We start from the raw sequence: 17,093 nt of genomic DNA, 5'->3' as shown, positions 1-17,093 counted from the left end.
ACTTTCATCCATATACTTTTGAGGGAAAAGCTTCAGATTTTCATCCTCTTAGTTCTAGTGGGTTTTTTTAGTCTTTTTTAAGTGATTTTACTCCTAATTGCTCTACATCTAATTTTTCGATTACATTGTCTCATTTGGATTCCACACCTGGGAAAATAGCTTCCTATTGCATTCCTGTTATCATTTTAAGGGCCTTCATAAGAGTGTGTCTCAATCTCAAGTGTGTGTGACAGATTAACATGAATGTGTAAATAACCTTGCTGATGTTATCTTGGGAAGTGATGGAAGAATATAGGACAAAATGAACTATATGACCACATGGTGATTTGTAAGATGGTTTCCTCTAGCTGTCATGTGTGAAGTTTTTTCATGTTCCTGGTTAGTAGCTGTCATATTGAATGAGTTTTGTTGATGACCAAGTCTCCTGCAATCCTTACCAGCCTCACTTCTGGAATCAACCAAGCAACAATGACAGAACAGTAGATGGTGGCAGCAGGAAAAAGGACAGCGGGTGAAAATAAAACAAAAAGTCAAAAAAAAGTCAGGAAGATAAGAAAACAGTTAGCTTGAGCCCAGCAACAATAAGGAGAAAAGAATAGAGAAGAAATGACTGTTACTGGAACACTTCAAACACATTGCAGGCCTAAACCAGGCTGAGTAATGGCTGAACTGACACCATAGGTAATGCCACTCCACTAGCTCAGGTTGCCATCATAAAAATGCCTTCCTTATCCTAAATTTCACTCTTATATCAGTTAGCCAATCCTTTATCTGTGCTAATATATGACCCCCTCAACACCATGACCTCTTAGCTTAACATGTGGTACTTTATGAAATGTCTAAAATGCTGCAAGACATTGGGACTGGATACAAAGCCAAGGAAGGAAAGGATCAGTATAATTTTTTTATGGCATGTGACTTAGCAAAGATGACACTTTTGTCAATCGGGGTTCAATGCAAAAACAATTACATGCAATAAAGTACTTAATACAAAGAATACAATATTTACTTCATTCTTAGGAGGAACATGATTATTGAACAGAGCATACAAATTTTAATATGCATACCTACGACTGGGAGAGAGTGTCAGCTCCATTATTAATGTTTAATGGTAACTGGCAGATAATTTTGAACACAATCATTTAAATGAAAAATTAATATCTGACTAAAAACTTTGTGAGAGACTTAAACAAGACATTATCAGAACCTTTGCAATTGAAGGATGACTTGACTGTACAGTTAACCAGGCAAATGGAAGTTAGGAAAACAAAGTGCAGTAAGATGACAGGAAGACACCTTGGACAAAATGGCTAACTGTGCAGTTTGTTGTGCTGTGGAGTGGAAACATGGCTGAACAGGAACAGGGTAAGTGCAAAGAGGAAGTGATAGCCCCAGTAACCCTGTGTTTTCAGTGTCAAGAAAAGGTTGCATTGGTGCAAAGATCATGGAACTAAAAATGCAGATTACTGTTCCTGTAAAAAGTCATGCCAATTTAAAGCAATGTGTTGAAGCAAAAAGCTAACATTGCAGTAAGAGAAAGAAAAACCCACATAGGCTAGCAAAATCCAAGAGATCAAAAAAGTGCAAATCTGTTCCTTAGCAAGATTAAATGTTTACTGGAAGCTGCTGACAGATTAAATCCTTACTGGAAGCTGCTGACATCAGACATTTTATTTGATGGACATAAAACATGATGTCTTTTGCTTATTTCTGAGATGGGATCATGGTTAAAGTAAGGTTTTTTCTAATCATCAATCTAAAACTCGAAAGACCAGGAAGCATATAATTTAAAGTCATGGGATGGATACATTTTAATATAAAGAGAAAAGAAAACACAAACATTCATATAATAGCTAGATTTGAGAAGATTTGTAGCTCAGGTTGAGGTTCTCGATGTCAGTCTGCTCATTGAGCTAGAAGATTAGTTTTCAGATGTTTCGTCACCATACTAGGTAACATCATCAGTGAGCCTCCGGTGAAGCACTGGTAGTATGGCCCACTTTCTATTTATGTGCTTCAGGCTCCTTGAGTTGGTTATGTCATTTCCTTGGTAATGTCATTTCCTGTGGTCATGTCTTTTCCTGTTCTTTTTCTCAGAAGGTGGAAAAGGGGGTCTAAGTCAATGTGTTTGTTGATAGAATTCCGATTGGAATGCTATCCTTCAAGGAATTTTCATGCGTATCTCTGTTTTGTTGTCCCAGTTGAAGTGGTGTCCTTACTCATCAATGTGTAAGGATACCAATAATAGTGGGTCATATCTTTTTGTGGGTAGTTGATACTCATGTATCCTGGTAGCTAATTTTCTGCCTGTTTAGCAGCTAATGAACTTAAAAGACCCTATACAGACAACAAGCAAAATGAACATCATTTATAAAATACCTTGCAAGAACTGTAACAAACACTACATTGGACAAACAGGTAGAAAAATAGCCTCCGAAACAAAACTAGACTTCAAATCCCACTTTGACTGGGACAACACATCCATCCTAGTACAAGCCAAACAGAGACAAGCACAAGAATTCCTATAAGCATGGCATTCCAGCCAGCACTCTATCACAACTCTATATGTCCAGAAAACAAGTCTGTGTGTTTGTCGTTTCAGTAATGAAATCAATGGGTCATTGCAAATCTGTGTGGCTTTCATACAATTAAAAAAAGTTAAAAGGAACTTGCATCCAATGGACATTAGATGAGAATTTGGCAAAACTGAGAGAAGGCTCAATTTACACTAAGCTAGATGTGAATAGTGGCTTGTGACAATTACGTTTAGATCAGGAATCCAAACTAATTTCAGTCATTGTTTCTCCATTTATGAGATATTGTTTCATTCAAACACTTTTTGATATTGTGTTTGCATCAAAGATTTTATGATAGATGATGACAAGTCTTCTGGAAGTACTGGAGGGAGTAATCTATCACTTGGATGGTTCCACTACAATTGGGCATGATGCTTCAATGAGAGCATTGATACAACAGCTACAAGAAACAAAACTTACTATTAAAAACAAACAACTATTCCATTCCTAGGGAATTTTATATCTGCATCAGGTGTCAGAACAGATCTCAGGAAACCAGAGCACTGAACAAATTTCCACCCCCATAATATCCCAGAATATCACTAATTTATGGCAGTGGTAAACCACGTGGGTAAACTATTACTCATCTTGGAGAATGTGAATAAACCAGTTGCCGGTTACTAAGACAAGACCTGATGTGGTGAAGAGAAGAAGTCTAACAGTTATTGTTTGAAAGGATTGTTTTTTAAATTTGTTCACAGGATAAAGGCATTCCTGGCTAGGCCAGCATTTATTGTTCATCCCTAATTGCCTAGAAGGCAATTAAAATCAACCCTACATTGCTGTGTCTCTGGAGTTACATGTCGGCCAGACCAGGTAAGGATGGCAATTTCCTTCCCGAAAGGACATTACTGAACCAGCTGGGTTCCTCTGACAATTGGCAAAAGTTTCATGGTCATCATTAAAAATTTGATTTGAGATTTTCATTGGATTCAAATTCCACAATCTGCAGTGGCAGGATTCAAACACAGGTCTCTTGAACCTGGGTCTCTGCATTAACAGTTCAGTGATCATAACATTAGAGTGGGGCCTCACCATAATCAAAGAAACATTAACTTCAATAAACATATTGGTTCACTGTGATCTAGAACTGCCTATGAATATTGCCCTTGATTTGTCATTGTCTGGATTAGGAGCTGTAGTTTTCTAGATTCAGAGATGTGCTAAACATCGAACAATGTACAGGCCTTCTCACCTCTGCCTCAAACAGAGCAAAGGTTCATGAAAGAAAGTGACAGTAGTTGCTACTTGGTCTTCCGACAAATTTTCAGATTATGTTTTGGGTTCACTCCTGAGACAAACTGCAAACATCAGTTTACGGGACTAAATAGTGCACAGAGAACAGCCTAGCTCTCAATGCCGGCAAAACCAAAGAACTCATTATTGACTTTCAGCACGATGTTACTCATGCCCCCCTACACATTAACAACACAGAGGTGGAACGAGTGGAGAGTGTCAAACTCCTGGAGGTGGTCATCCAAGCTTTCTTGGACTCTTCATGTGGATGCACTGATTACAAAGGCCTAACAACATCTCTTCTTCCTCAGGCAGCTGAGGAAATTTGGCATGATGGCAAATATCCTTGCCAACTTTTATAGATGCATCATCGAGAGCATTCTGTCTGAGTGTATCACTACCTGGTATGGCAACTGTACCATTCAAGATCGGAGATGGTTACGAAGAGTGGTGAACTCGGCCCAGACAATCACAAAGGCCAACCTCTCATCTATAGAATGCATCTACCAGGCCCGCTGTCAAGGAAAGGTCACCAGCATTCTCAAAGATCCATCCCACCCTGGCAATGTTTTTCCACAACCTCTACCATCAAGGAGAAGGTACAGGAGCCTGAACACATGCACCAGCCAGTTTCGAAAGTTTCTACCCTACTATTGTTAGAATATTGAATGGACTCACAAACTCTTAACATTCACCTGTACCCGTGTTTTTGTTTTTGTTGCTGTTTACCTATTATTTACTTAACTCTATGATCTGCCTGTATTGCTCACAAGACAGTTTTTCACTGTGCCTCAGTACATGTGACAATAAATTCAATTCAATTCAATTCAATTCAATTCAATGATAAAGAATTAGCAAAGGTGCCACTGAAAGTGCAGATGGGCAGGCAAGTGGTGAGGATAAAATAAAGAGTCTGCAGAAGAGATGTTAATGTGTGTCCCTGTTATGTGAGTTGGCAAAAGCTTGGATGATGGAACATAATGTGTGGAAATGTGAGGTTATGCATTTTGTGGATATAGTGAAGAATGGTGGAGTTGAATATTATTTAAATGGAAAAAGACTGCAGAAAGCTACATGACAAAGGGATTTGGGGATCCTCGTCCATCAATTACAAAAAAGCTGGCATTCAAGTTCAATGACTAATGGGGAGAGCAAATGGAATGTTGGCCTTTATTTCAAAGGGAATGGAATATTAAAGTGGAGAAGTTTTTCTAAAACTGTACAAAGCACTAGTCAGGCCACAGCTCTAATACTATAAACAGTTTTTGGCCCCTTATCTAAAGGAAAGATTAACTGATCTTGAAGCTAGTCCTAAAAAAGTTAGTTTGGCTGATAGCAGTTATGAATGGACTGTCTTATAGCTTGAGCATGTATTCATTGGAATATAGAAGAATGAGAGGCAACTTCATTGAAACATAAAAGATCTATAGAGGGCTTGACAAGGTAGATGCAGAAAGATTGTGACAGAGTCTAGGACCAAATTGTGTAATCTCAGAATAAGGCGTCACATTTAAGACAGAGGAATTTCATATTTCAGAAGGTTGTGAATCAATGGATTTTTTTACTACAGAGGGATGTTAAGGCTGGACCAGTAAGTATATTCAAGGCTAAGATAGACAGATGTTTAGTCAGCAAGGAAATCAAGGGTTATAGGAAAAGGGAGGAAAATTGAGTTAAGGATTAACAGATTAGTCAGGGTTTCAGATCCATGGCAGATCCAACTTGATGAGCTAAATGATTTACTTCTATTCCTCTGTTGTATGGTCTTATGGCCCTATTGCTAACACTACTGAGTCCTTTCCTGCCTGATGCTAAGCAGATGCCTGGTCTCTGGCAATGCTCCGAGTGCCAATGGCTCCAGGCATTTTTTCCTTTTTAATTGCAGAGCTGTCACAGAGAGATACTAACCAGGTTATGCTCCCAGTCCTTCTAAGGTGAACGTCCCCTCCAAGTGGTTGGAATTGGCATTTTATGAATGGGATTGGCAGTGGGTTTAATGGGAGTCTTACTTACTGGATTGATGTCTCAACAAGCCTGCAGGAGTGATCTTGATCTTCTCCTGAGAGGATTCTTCCCTGCTAGGGGTGAGGAGTTAAATGTCATGCCCCCTCTACTTATCTGAACCCTGTCTGCATTATTATAGACTATCGTTTGGGAGGAATTGGGTGAAATGGAAATGGTGGCAAAGCTGTTAATTCTGGTGTTGGTAGGGCAAAGGAGCTGAGGTGCTCACAGGGAGTGAGAAAGCAGCACTGAGGTCATGCAGAGTTACTGATGTGGAAGACTGAGAATGAGTAATGGAAGATGTTGCAAGCAATAGTGAGAGTCAGAGAGCATGAGCCTTGGCAGAATGTGGGTATTGGAGAAGTGATAGAGTAAATGTGAGGTGGTAGAGAGAAGATGGTGGAGGGGGGACGTCATTGACCTTCTCATTGCATTGCTGGGCATCTCTAGACCATTAAAATGGCACTGATCTGAGTGGTGACATCAGACCAGACTGCCAGGGTCTGATATTGTGTCCTCTTCTGGAGGTGAGGATGTCTCACCTTTGCACCATTCCCTTCACTAGGATATCCAAGTCACTGTCATAGAGTCATATAACATGGAAACAGATCGTTTGGTTCAACCAATCCATGACAACCATAATCCCAAACTAACCTAGTCCCACCTGCTTGCGCTTTGGCCATGTCCTTCCAAGCTTTCCTTATTAATGTACTTTTCCAAATGTCTTTTAAGTGTTGCAACTGTACCCACATCAACCACTTCCTCTGGCAGTTCATTCCACACATGAATCACTCTCTGTGCAAAATTGTTGGCCCTCATGTCCCTTTTAAATCTTTTTCCTCTCATCTTAAAGTTATGCCCCCTAAATTTGAAATCTCCCACCATACTTTAAAGACATCTGCCATTCACTTGTCTACATCCCTCATGATGGACATCCTCTCTGTCAGAGAATCATCACATCATCTTCCCCTTCTCCAACATGTGCAGGCTCTGTCTGTCACAGAATACAGCAGCTCTAGAATGCCAGTGCTCACCAGGAGTAGTCATCAGTGCTCACAGGGACTTTTAAGTATGGTGTGGACACAGCATATTGGTGTTTTGATGGATATTTACTGAGTGGCGAGTTGTCCCAGGAACGCTGTGTGATAAAATGTGGATATTGTCAGATGTAAGTGACACCATAGGAGAGGGGTAAGTAATTAATAAAGCAGACTTGGTAAGATACAGCAAGAAATCCTTTGTTATGACAGAGTTAGGTTTTATAGTTTAATGATCACAGTTATCTACTCTAGGCAGTTAACTATTTCTCAGCAATTTATTAGGTTTGTTAAGAAGCAGCAGTCTAGACACGATGCATTGTTTAATTGGAAAGGAAGTATATAGCCCATTACTTCTTCCCAAATGATCTTTTCCTTTTTTTAACCAAAATTAAAACCACTAAAAAGGTTGTATCCAATGACTATTGTTTTAAACTCAAATTTAATATGTTTTTGTTTCCTTAAACTTCATAACATTTCCCATTGAATGCTTGAAATAGTAACTTGTATCATTATTTTATCAACCTCAATTTTAGAAGGTATTTTTCCAAATTTGGTGGTTTTATATGGTGCATTTCATATCAAATACATAAATGATTGTAGTCAATTTAATGTTCTTCCATTCTCAAGCACTTTGTGTGAGGAGATAACAATGCCTATCTGATCAAGCATTTAGTCCGAATTTGATGTCAGCACATACATTCTTGAATGTGCAAGGCTCCTGGATCTGTGACTGTGACGTTAGCACTTAGGTGCCTCTTAAGGCCAGCTTAAAACACAAAAATAAAATGCATTGTGGCTCTGGCTGCAAGGCCCAATGGGTCAGGAATGTCAATCATATCTGGGAATTTAGAAATGAAAAATTTAGTAATTCTCAAAACTACACATCTAGCAATATGGAAGACGCATGGTAAAATTAAAATAAAGCAATTAGCAGAAAGAGTTAACTCTCTGTTGACCTGAGAGGGGGTGAGCCCAAGTCGCCAAGTGATGTCATATTGCAATTTTATGTAGTTTGTTTTAAGAAATTTGTGAAAATCTTCTGATAATTTCAACTGTCTTTTTCAATCTTTATTTTCTTACCTTTGACTTTACTCAGATATTCCACATCCTAAAACCTTTCTGGCATTTTTTCAAGACCACCTTAAAGTACAGATACAAGTGTTCAGACAAGATATTTCTCATATCTCTTTAGTTTACCATTTTCTTTTCTTTAAACAAATTCTGAATTAAAATTGGTTGTCTGCCAACTTCAGTCTACCTGTATGTGTCAGGATCAAATTAAACTTTTAACAGCATGAAAAACCTGTTTTAAAACTGAAATTGCAAAGTAAAATTCACACCATTTCCACTTTGGTGCTTACAACAACCTTTTGTTTCAACAAAGAATCATCTTGAATGTACAGTGTGTTCTCTTTGTGACAGTCATAGAATCTTCTTGAAGCACATTTCAATTCCTATTCAGGTCCCTTTTTTAATCTTAGTGTGGGAATGGGCCTTGTACAGAACTGCGACATCTTCTTAGGTATTCCAGACTTTTGAATGGGTGACAGACACTCAATGGCTGCTACCTTAGTATTTCCCAAATCCATGTAAAAGCTAGTACAGCTGTTCCCAGGCTCTGTTAGCATAATGATCAAATCATAGCAGACTACTCTTTTACTGTTGTGCATGCCCAATGTGTTATGGAATAGTGGTTGAAATCCATTTAGATAGAGACTCTTGAAACTTGGAGAGTGACAGTATTCATCTTCCTCTGATTCCTCTCCTTCCTCTGACCAGGTCTTTTGGGAGCAGACAGGAAGATCTCTGAAAATGCAGTAGAACTTTCAGTGTGGGGGGGGGGGGGGGCGCTATTTGATAGCAACTAATACTTGGTGGAAATAAAATATCTGCTTGCCCTAATAACCTTCTTATGTCTTCCCCTAATTTTCAGCAGGTTTTTTTTGTCATAATGTCCTAGTTCAGTTCATAGAGTCATAGAGATGTACAGCATGGAAATAGACCTTTCCGTCCAACTCGTCCATGCTGACCAGATATCCCAACCTAATCTAGTCCCATTTGTCAGCACTTGGTCAATATCCCTCAAAACCCTTCTTATTCATATACTCATCCAGATGCCTTTTAAATGTTACAATTGTACCAGCCTCCACCACTTCCTCTGGCAGCTCATTCCATACATGCGCCACTCTCTGCGTGAAAATGTTGCCCCTTAGGTCTCTTTTAAACATTTCCCCTCTGACTCTAAACCTATACCCTCTAGTTCTGGACTCCCCCAACTCAGGGAAAATACCTTGTCAATTTTATCCTAGCTATGCCCCTCATGATTTCCTCTCTCTCTTTCTCACACAACACACACACACATACACACTCTCTCTCACACACACACTCTCTCTCTCTCTCTCTCTCTTTCTCACTCACACCCCTCAGCCTCCGACATACCAAGGAAAACAACTCCACTCTATTCAGTCTCTCCCTGCAGCTCAAATCCTCCAACTCTGGCAACATCCTTGTAAATATTTTCTGAACCTTTTCAAGTTTCACAACATCCTTCCGTTAGGAGGGAGACCAGAATTGCACATAATATTCCAAAAGTTCTCTTTCTTTTAGGGAGCAGGCAGTTAACAGGATATATTTAAAATCATCACTCAAAGTCCTGGTGTTAGATTTTAAACATTTCTTATTTTGACATGAGGAGGAAAATATTGCAACTCATACCAATTGTAATACTCAGTTCTTCCCTTAAGGTACTCACCTCAGCTGGTGACAGAAGTCTGTAAGCGATTGTGAGCTCCTCTCTAACCACAGCAGGTGCTCCTTCCTCATCTTCTTCTTGTTCAGTGTTTGTCATGGATTTTGTGACCACACACACTGGCTTTGTTTCACTGTGCAAGAGAGTGGAGGGATTGCTTTCAACTGCACTGTACCAACAACAACTTCTGAAATCGCAAGGCATACCACTTACTTTTGCAACACCTATGAATGCTACTTATCCTACTCGGTGAGAATACAGCTATCATTGTTCATTGTTGGCTAATGTGTGTCAAGTTGTTTAATTTTGGAGATACAAAATATGCAGTCTGCTTTAAGGGAAGCAACCTCTTTTTGTTGTATTAATTCGCTCTGAATATTCCTTACATCCTCTAGTTCGCCCCTCAAAATTGCATTTTCTGCTCATAACTTAGTATTTTGTTTGAATGTTTTCACAATTTGTTTCTTTTTATGGTGTGCCTCATTACATGCTTCCATCTCTCATCTTCACTGCATGTGTAAACTGTCATTTTCTCTTTGTAACTTTGTAACATGTTCCCTAAACTCCTTGTATTTTTTTTTATTCAGCTGTAAGGCATAGATGTGGGCCCTGAAGACCATTTGTTGCTGACTTTCTTTATGTTAACGTTATCCTTCTGAAGCTCCTGAGAGAGTCTATCAAAAACAAGTCTCATAAACCCCATGACAGTCCTCTAGCACTCCTAATTCATCTTTCCTTCAAGCTGCCCCAGTTTTTGCAATCAAATTCTCTATCAACTGACATCTAGAAAGTACTAAAGCTATTGTACCTTCCTCATTTCACTTAAGAATTACTCAACACATACGTAATTACAATCTAAGACTACTGCTTCCCAGTTTCTCAAATTTGAAGCCAATTAATCTTTGACCTTTGTGATATCTAATTTCTGACATCACAGTTAGGTTTTAAGGATTTGTGATCAAAGCTATTTAATATAGGCAGACAACTACTTGTACATAATTTTCAGATAATTTATTGAGTTTGTTAACAAGCAGCACTTTATGTATGATGTATTATGTAATAAAAGAAAGCAAAGAAAATTCTGATGAAGAATCACCAAAGTTGAAATATTAATTCTGCTTACTGTGGCAATTGTAATGAGGTCAGCCAGGTGGACCTCATAGAATATGAGTTCCTTGAATGAGGCTGTTAGCCTTGTCCAATTAGGGAGCCCTAGCTGGCAGATAAGGACAGGAGTATACACAGCATTGCCCTTTGATGTGAAGGGCAGTGCTTGTCACTGGCCACTCAGGTGTTTCCTTTCTTCCTGGTGGTGGAAATTTGAATAAAGATTCGTGCACCTTGTGTCTTTCGCTGTGTCTCACACCTGCACACACGCACACCATGGGTGCAGGGGAAAAAATAAGTACTACCGCAGTTAGGCGGGAGTGTGGGGTTTAATATAAATAAACAGGACTGTAGAAAAAAAAGAACAGGAGCATCAGACATCTTGTTCACTCTGAGCGCTAGCTCTGAGGGAGCCAGATCAGTGTCAAGGACTCTCCAAGTGTAAATAAAGGGTGACTTGGTGACGGGAGACTGATCTCTGTGGAGTTATTTTACTTTCTTCCCACAGATGCTGCCAGAGCTGCTGAGCTTTTCTAGCAATTTCTATTTTTGATGTATTATGTAATTGGAGAGGAAATGTATGACCAGTCACAAGTAAGATTGCTTTACTAATCCTGAAGCTATTACGTAGAGTGGAGTGGCAGAGGCAGTGGACCCCTACAGTTTTAAAGTAATGCAATGTTTATCTCACATTGTTTTTGTTTGATGGGAGTCTTCAGTGGTAACAATCTTTGTTCCATCTTCAGGATGACGTTGGGGAATGTCTGGTCTTCACCCAAGAGAATAGTGGCTTACTCCTCTGGATCCTCTCTCTCTTGCTGTCTACTCACATCTCCCCTAACCCTGGAAATAGATCTTAGTTTGGGTGCTGTCAATTTATGTTATGTCAATTACCTGCCTGAAGACTTTTGGCTAGTTACTCCCACTGTCTCAAAAGAAACATGACCTATTGCTTAGCAAAGCATAAAAAGATGGAGATGCAATGCTCCTGACATCAAGATAGGCTGTGCTGGATTTCTCATCTGATTCTGCTACAAATCTTGCCATAGGCTTTGTTGCTCAGACCTGTATAAGAATCCTCCCATAATGTTTACCAACACGAAACCTCCTGCAAACTTCATCAGCCCCACTTCTAAGCAATCAAACTAAGACATCAGTCTTACAGATAATGTACCTCTTCCAAGACAAATATGTCTTTCCTGAAGTGAAGTGCCAAAACTGAAAGTAGTATTCCAAGTGGAGAGGGACCAGGGCTGTGTCAAATTGAAACATTTTACTCCTCACATTTTAATTCCAACACAATTTTGATCAAGGTTATGGTTCAAATAGAGTTTCCAATTAATTTTGTAGTGTTGCTTGAGCTTCCAGTTGTCTATGTTTGCAGATGCCTCAATTCCCCTTGCTCCTCTATACATTCTAGTCTGTCCCCATTGAAAGAAAATACAATTACATTTCTTAGATGCATTGTGAGTGGCCTAACACTTCTCCACAAATAAATCCATTAGTAGTAAATTTACCCTCTCACTTAGTCTGTCTATATCTCAGTTACTTCCTAATCGCATTCATGCAGATAAGCAAGCACTGGAAAACACTTTCACAGAATCTGATATTAAATCTGAATATCTTATCTTATTATTTGAGTATGGAAGTGACAGTTCCTAAAGTATGAATGGAATCTGAACTTATTTAATTGGAAAAAGAATGGCTAGATGGAGGACATGGGCCTGGTCATTTGGATCATATCTAGTGTACACAGATGGATACAAGGGAGGTTCGAGGTACAGGTAATGCAGACTAATGCAGAGGCTGACATTGTCATTCGCATCATCAGAATTAAAACTTGAAACTCCAAATACTTTTATAATTTCTCAGAAGTCTTATGGGACTATTCCTTATTAAAACTGCATTTCTCCAAACAGTCCTATTAGGTCAATGCACTTAAATATAAACAGTAAAGCTCCTGAGTTTAGGTCATTTTTATCCTGTTTATTTAGACGATGATCAGTAGACAATTTATACTTGATAATAAATCACAAATGCAGTGGCCATTTGCTGGTGTGCGTTGTTATCTGATTAACTACACAGTGGAGTGTTGACTGACACGCAATGCAAGGCTTTCAATACACTATTTTTGTAACTAGAATTACCATTTACATGAACATGAAATGAGTTGACAGACCAAAAATATACTAGAAAATGTTAAAAAGCAAAAATGTCTGCAGGCATTGTGTGATGGAATTCAGTGCTAAATATTAATGCTCATGTTCAACATGAATGTCTTCCCCATCCCCCCCCCCCCCCCCCCCCCCCCCCGCGCCCCCCTAAGGATTGAGAGAAGAAGAAAACAGTCAGAGAAATCAACTGTTTTATTTAACGCAAAGCAGTAATGTAAGAACCATGGCAAAATATAGGCAATTCTCAGAAATGCTACAAACAATTCACCAGATGCACTACACTACAGGCTGGTTTCTATGTGTAACTATGATACAATAGGCGACAGAGTCATCATAGAACTGATCCTGTCAGTCTATAGATTGGCAACTGACCTTACCTTTTTCTTACTGCCATAAATGCAGAGAAGCAAGATCACTGTTTCTGTGCACATTTTCTTTAAGGAATTGGGAATTACCATTTCCATCGGTTAAGAACCAAATGAGGAAGGACTGATGAATGACCACATTGTAAAAGTGACAGAGAATTTATTCGTCAGTGTATTTTCGCACAAAATCGGTGTGATTCTGAAAGTTAGACTGATGTGTCTCTGGAATCCATCAGTGGCTGTACTGCTTAACTTCAGACAAGGCAATACCATTGAAATCTGATATCATCAGTATTGTGGCAACTACGACTGAATCCTGTGCAGGAATTGGTACAGCACTCAAATCTAACATCCATCCTAAAGAGTCCAAACTGAAAATGGCCAAAGTCGGCATCAAACATAACCCTTTCATTAATTGAAAAGAAATGAGTATTCATATGATGGACAAAATATCAGAATTAAAGCTCACATTCCTCCTCTGTTGGGGTGTGTGTTGCCGTTGTTAGAGCTTCTGATTCTGACTCCCAAGAACTTCTTTAAGATTGTAAAAAATATGGCCAGGAGTCCAGCGCTTGGTTTCATGACATTCGGTACATTTTGCCCCCAGAAATACAATTTTTCAATGATCAGTGTAAATGAACAAATTTTCAACTTGCAATTTGATATTTAAAAAGACGGCCCTATTTCCTGGACAGATGCAATGCGTACAAAGACATCAGAATGTCCAACTTTAGTATTGTGGTTACTCTGTTAGCACAGACATGGCTCTGGCAGGGACTTGAGTCAAGACATTACTATAGAACCACAAACATAGCTATAGATGTGGCTAAAGCAGCAAGAAAGACACAATACTTTGTTTCCATGCAGAAGGTCATCAAGCAGCCAAGGACCCATATTTAGATACTCTCAATTGACCCACGGTTGGAGAAATCAGACCTGATAGAAAACTACCTAAACTAAATTAAATAGCAGCCAACAGTTATCAGCTGCAGAGATCAAAACCAAGGTCAAAGAGGTCACAAAGTTGCAAGGAGAACTAGTTACTGCAAGCCTGAGGATGTGTGTGGGAGAAGTATCGATCGAACTTTCTTGCACCTTGACTTCCAGCCGATGCACTTTAAACCTCTCCAGCATGGAAATGGTGAAGAGTGTTGGCACAACTGCACTGAATGGTTTGAACCCAGCTCATGACCCCATTGGAAAAGGACTACAGAACATTCTAGAAGGTTTGGGATGAGGGGGATAAAAACAAATACCCGGAAGCTGCCCTCTCAGTGAAGACTTGCAGCAAACTCATGCCAGAAGACCAAGCAGCAACCCAAGAAAAATCAGGAGAAGATCCACCCTGACCTTCATCAAAAGGAGCCAGCTCTATGTCAGAGAGGAGGGTGATATCAAAGGCCCAGTGCAAACACATGGATTATTGTGGGGATTATCCTTTCTCAAAAGGATAGAGTCAGATAAAGAGCCCTTGATCATGATGAGGCAAGGTCCTCAGGTAAAATATTTCACTGTACTGACCATTAGCAATGGATTTTGGTCTATCCCACTCCACTGTTACTGCCAATATAAATTCACCCTAACATTTCAGGACTGACAATACACATTGACCTGCTTGCACCAGGGTTTTCACAACTCTCCATCAATATTTCATCAGGCTAGCTAAAGGGCTGGAGAGGTTTTTCTGACTTGACTGTTTGGTATAGTCCATGAATTATTTCCTGCAGCAGACAGTTTCAAGGGCTGAACATTTGAAACTGTTAAAGGAGCTTTTAACTCTCCTCATTGCCTTAGTTAAGGGCAATAAAAGTGAAGGCAAAGATCATGAGCTCCTATGTCTCGTACTTGGGAACAGTGATAGCTCAGGGGAAACATGAAATAGAAGGGAAGCACATTGAAAACATAACCCAATTTCCCCTCCCCAGGCACGTGAGCTAATTATGTTCCTTCTTGGGCTTGGTGGGATACTGTTAGAACCACATTGATGGTTTCACCAGTAAAGCCACCCCACTCTCCGATCTCCTCAAAATGGATGTTATTGTTGAATTATAACAGACCCTCATGCAGGTCCCTGCACTGCAGGTACCTGACCCAGAACTTGCCTTCACCTTGGAAGTTGCATCCATGGATATCACACTGGCAGCTGTACTCTTCCAGGATTGACACAATAAACTCAGACTGGTAGCCTATACCTCCCAGACTCTTTCACTAGGACAGCAGGGATTCTCTTCAGGTGAGGAGCACTTGCTGACCATGTTGTGTGTGATACAACATTTTGCCAATATTATTGACTTGAACCCCCTAACCACTCTGACGGAGCACACTTGCTGATGGCAGGATCAAAGACGGTACAGTCAGCCAAAACCGCATAATGCGTTGGACCCTAATGTTACAGAGTGAAGACATTCTTATCAAATATACAGAAGTGTCCACCTTCCTAGCCAATAATTTGAGCTACAGTCAAGAACTCCAGGAGTGTCAGAAAGTGACAACAAGTATCCACAAAGGACCATTTGTGCCAAAACAAAACAGGGGAAACCAAAGGGAATCTAGGCAGCAGAAGAGAGGCTCCCCTCAAGAATATTCATTGTTGATCCTCTATGGTGAAGGACAGAGAGAGAAAGAGAAAGAAAAAAAGAGAAAAAGAGAAAAAGAGAGAGAGATAAAGAGAGAGACAGACAGAGGCAATCCCCGATTGAGTTAGCACTGAAGCTCCCTAATAAAATGAACACTCAGACTGCCAAGATAGCAGCTGTAGCTTACTTGATCAGCCTGAAAAATGTCCTCCACCAGCAGACATACACTCAGATAGTACGTATGTCTGCAACAGTTTAGCTAACTTCCTGCCACTGTGGGAAGCTAGAGGATTTGGCTTGGCAGGCGGAAAACCATTACCAGCTCCACCTCTGCTCAAATGTAGTCTCCAAACTGCCTAAGGCCATGAATACAGCATCATTAAGGTTAGAGCCCACCACCAACTTCCTCAACTGGGAACATAAGGGAAGATGAATTGATGAAGCAGAGTGTTCAGGATTACCATTGGTTGAAAGAGGAAAGTGTTTTTTTTCAAATCTGATTTGATTTGATTTATTGTAGTCACATGTACCTAAGTACAATGAAAAGCTTTGTTTCATGAGCAGTACAGGCAGATCATAGCAAACAAAGACATACAGATAATAAGATGCTTAGATAGAGCAAGGTTACAACTGCACAGGGGCTGTGGGAAACAAGATCAGCATTATTTGAAGTTCAAGAGTCCATTCATCAATCTAATAATGGCAGAGAGGAAGCTATTTTGAACCTGTGTATGTTCAAGCTTCTTTATCTTCTGCCTGATGGTAGAGATTGTAAGAAAGCACTACCAGGGTGGGACAGGTCTTTGCTGATGTTGGCAGCCTTTCTGTGGCAACAAGAGGTGTAAATGGAGTTCATGGATGGAAGGTTGGCTTCTGTGATGGTCTGAGCTGTGCACAGACACTTCTGTAGTTTCTTATGGTCCTGGGTAGAGCAGTTGCTATACCAGGCCGTTATACACTCAGGCAATATCCTTTCTCTGGTGCATCTGTAAAAGGTAGTGTGGATCCTTACAGGCATGCCAAATTTCCTAAGATGCCCGAGGAAGAAATGGTGTAGTTGTTCCTTCTTTACCGTCACATCTACATTAGAAGTCCAGGACAGATGGTCAGTTATTGTCACTCCTAGGAACTTGACACTCAATTCTCTCAACCTCCTTAACGTGGATGTAGATGGGGGCATGTCCTCCTCCTTTCGCTCTGAAGTTAATGATCAGTTCTTTGTTTTGCCGATGTTGAGAGAGAGATTGTTACCATTGCACCACGACA

This window comes from Chiloscyllium punctatum, chromosome 25 (genome assembly GCF_047496795.1).
Source record: "Chiloscyllium punctatum isolate Juve2018m chromosome 25, sChiPun1.3, whole genome shotgun sequence".
NCBI lineage: Eukaryota > Metazoa > Chordata > Chondrichthyes > Orectolobiformes > Hemiscylliidae > Chiloscyllium > Chiloscyllium punctatum.
This window is presented reverse-complemented; position numbering follows the sequence as displayed.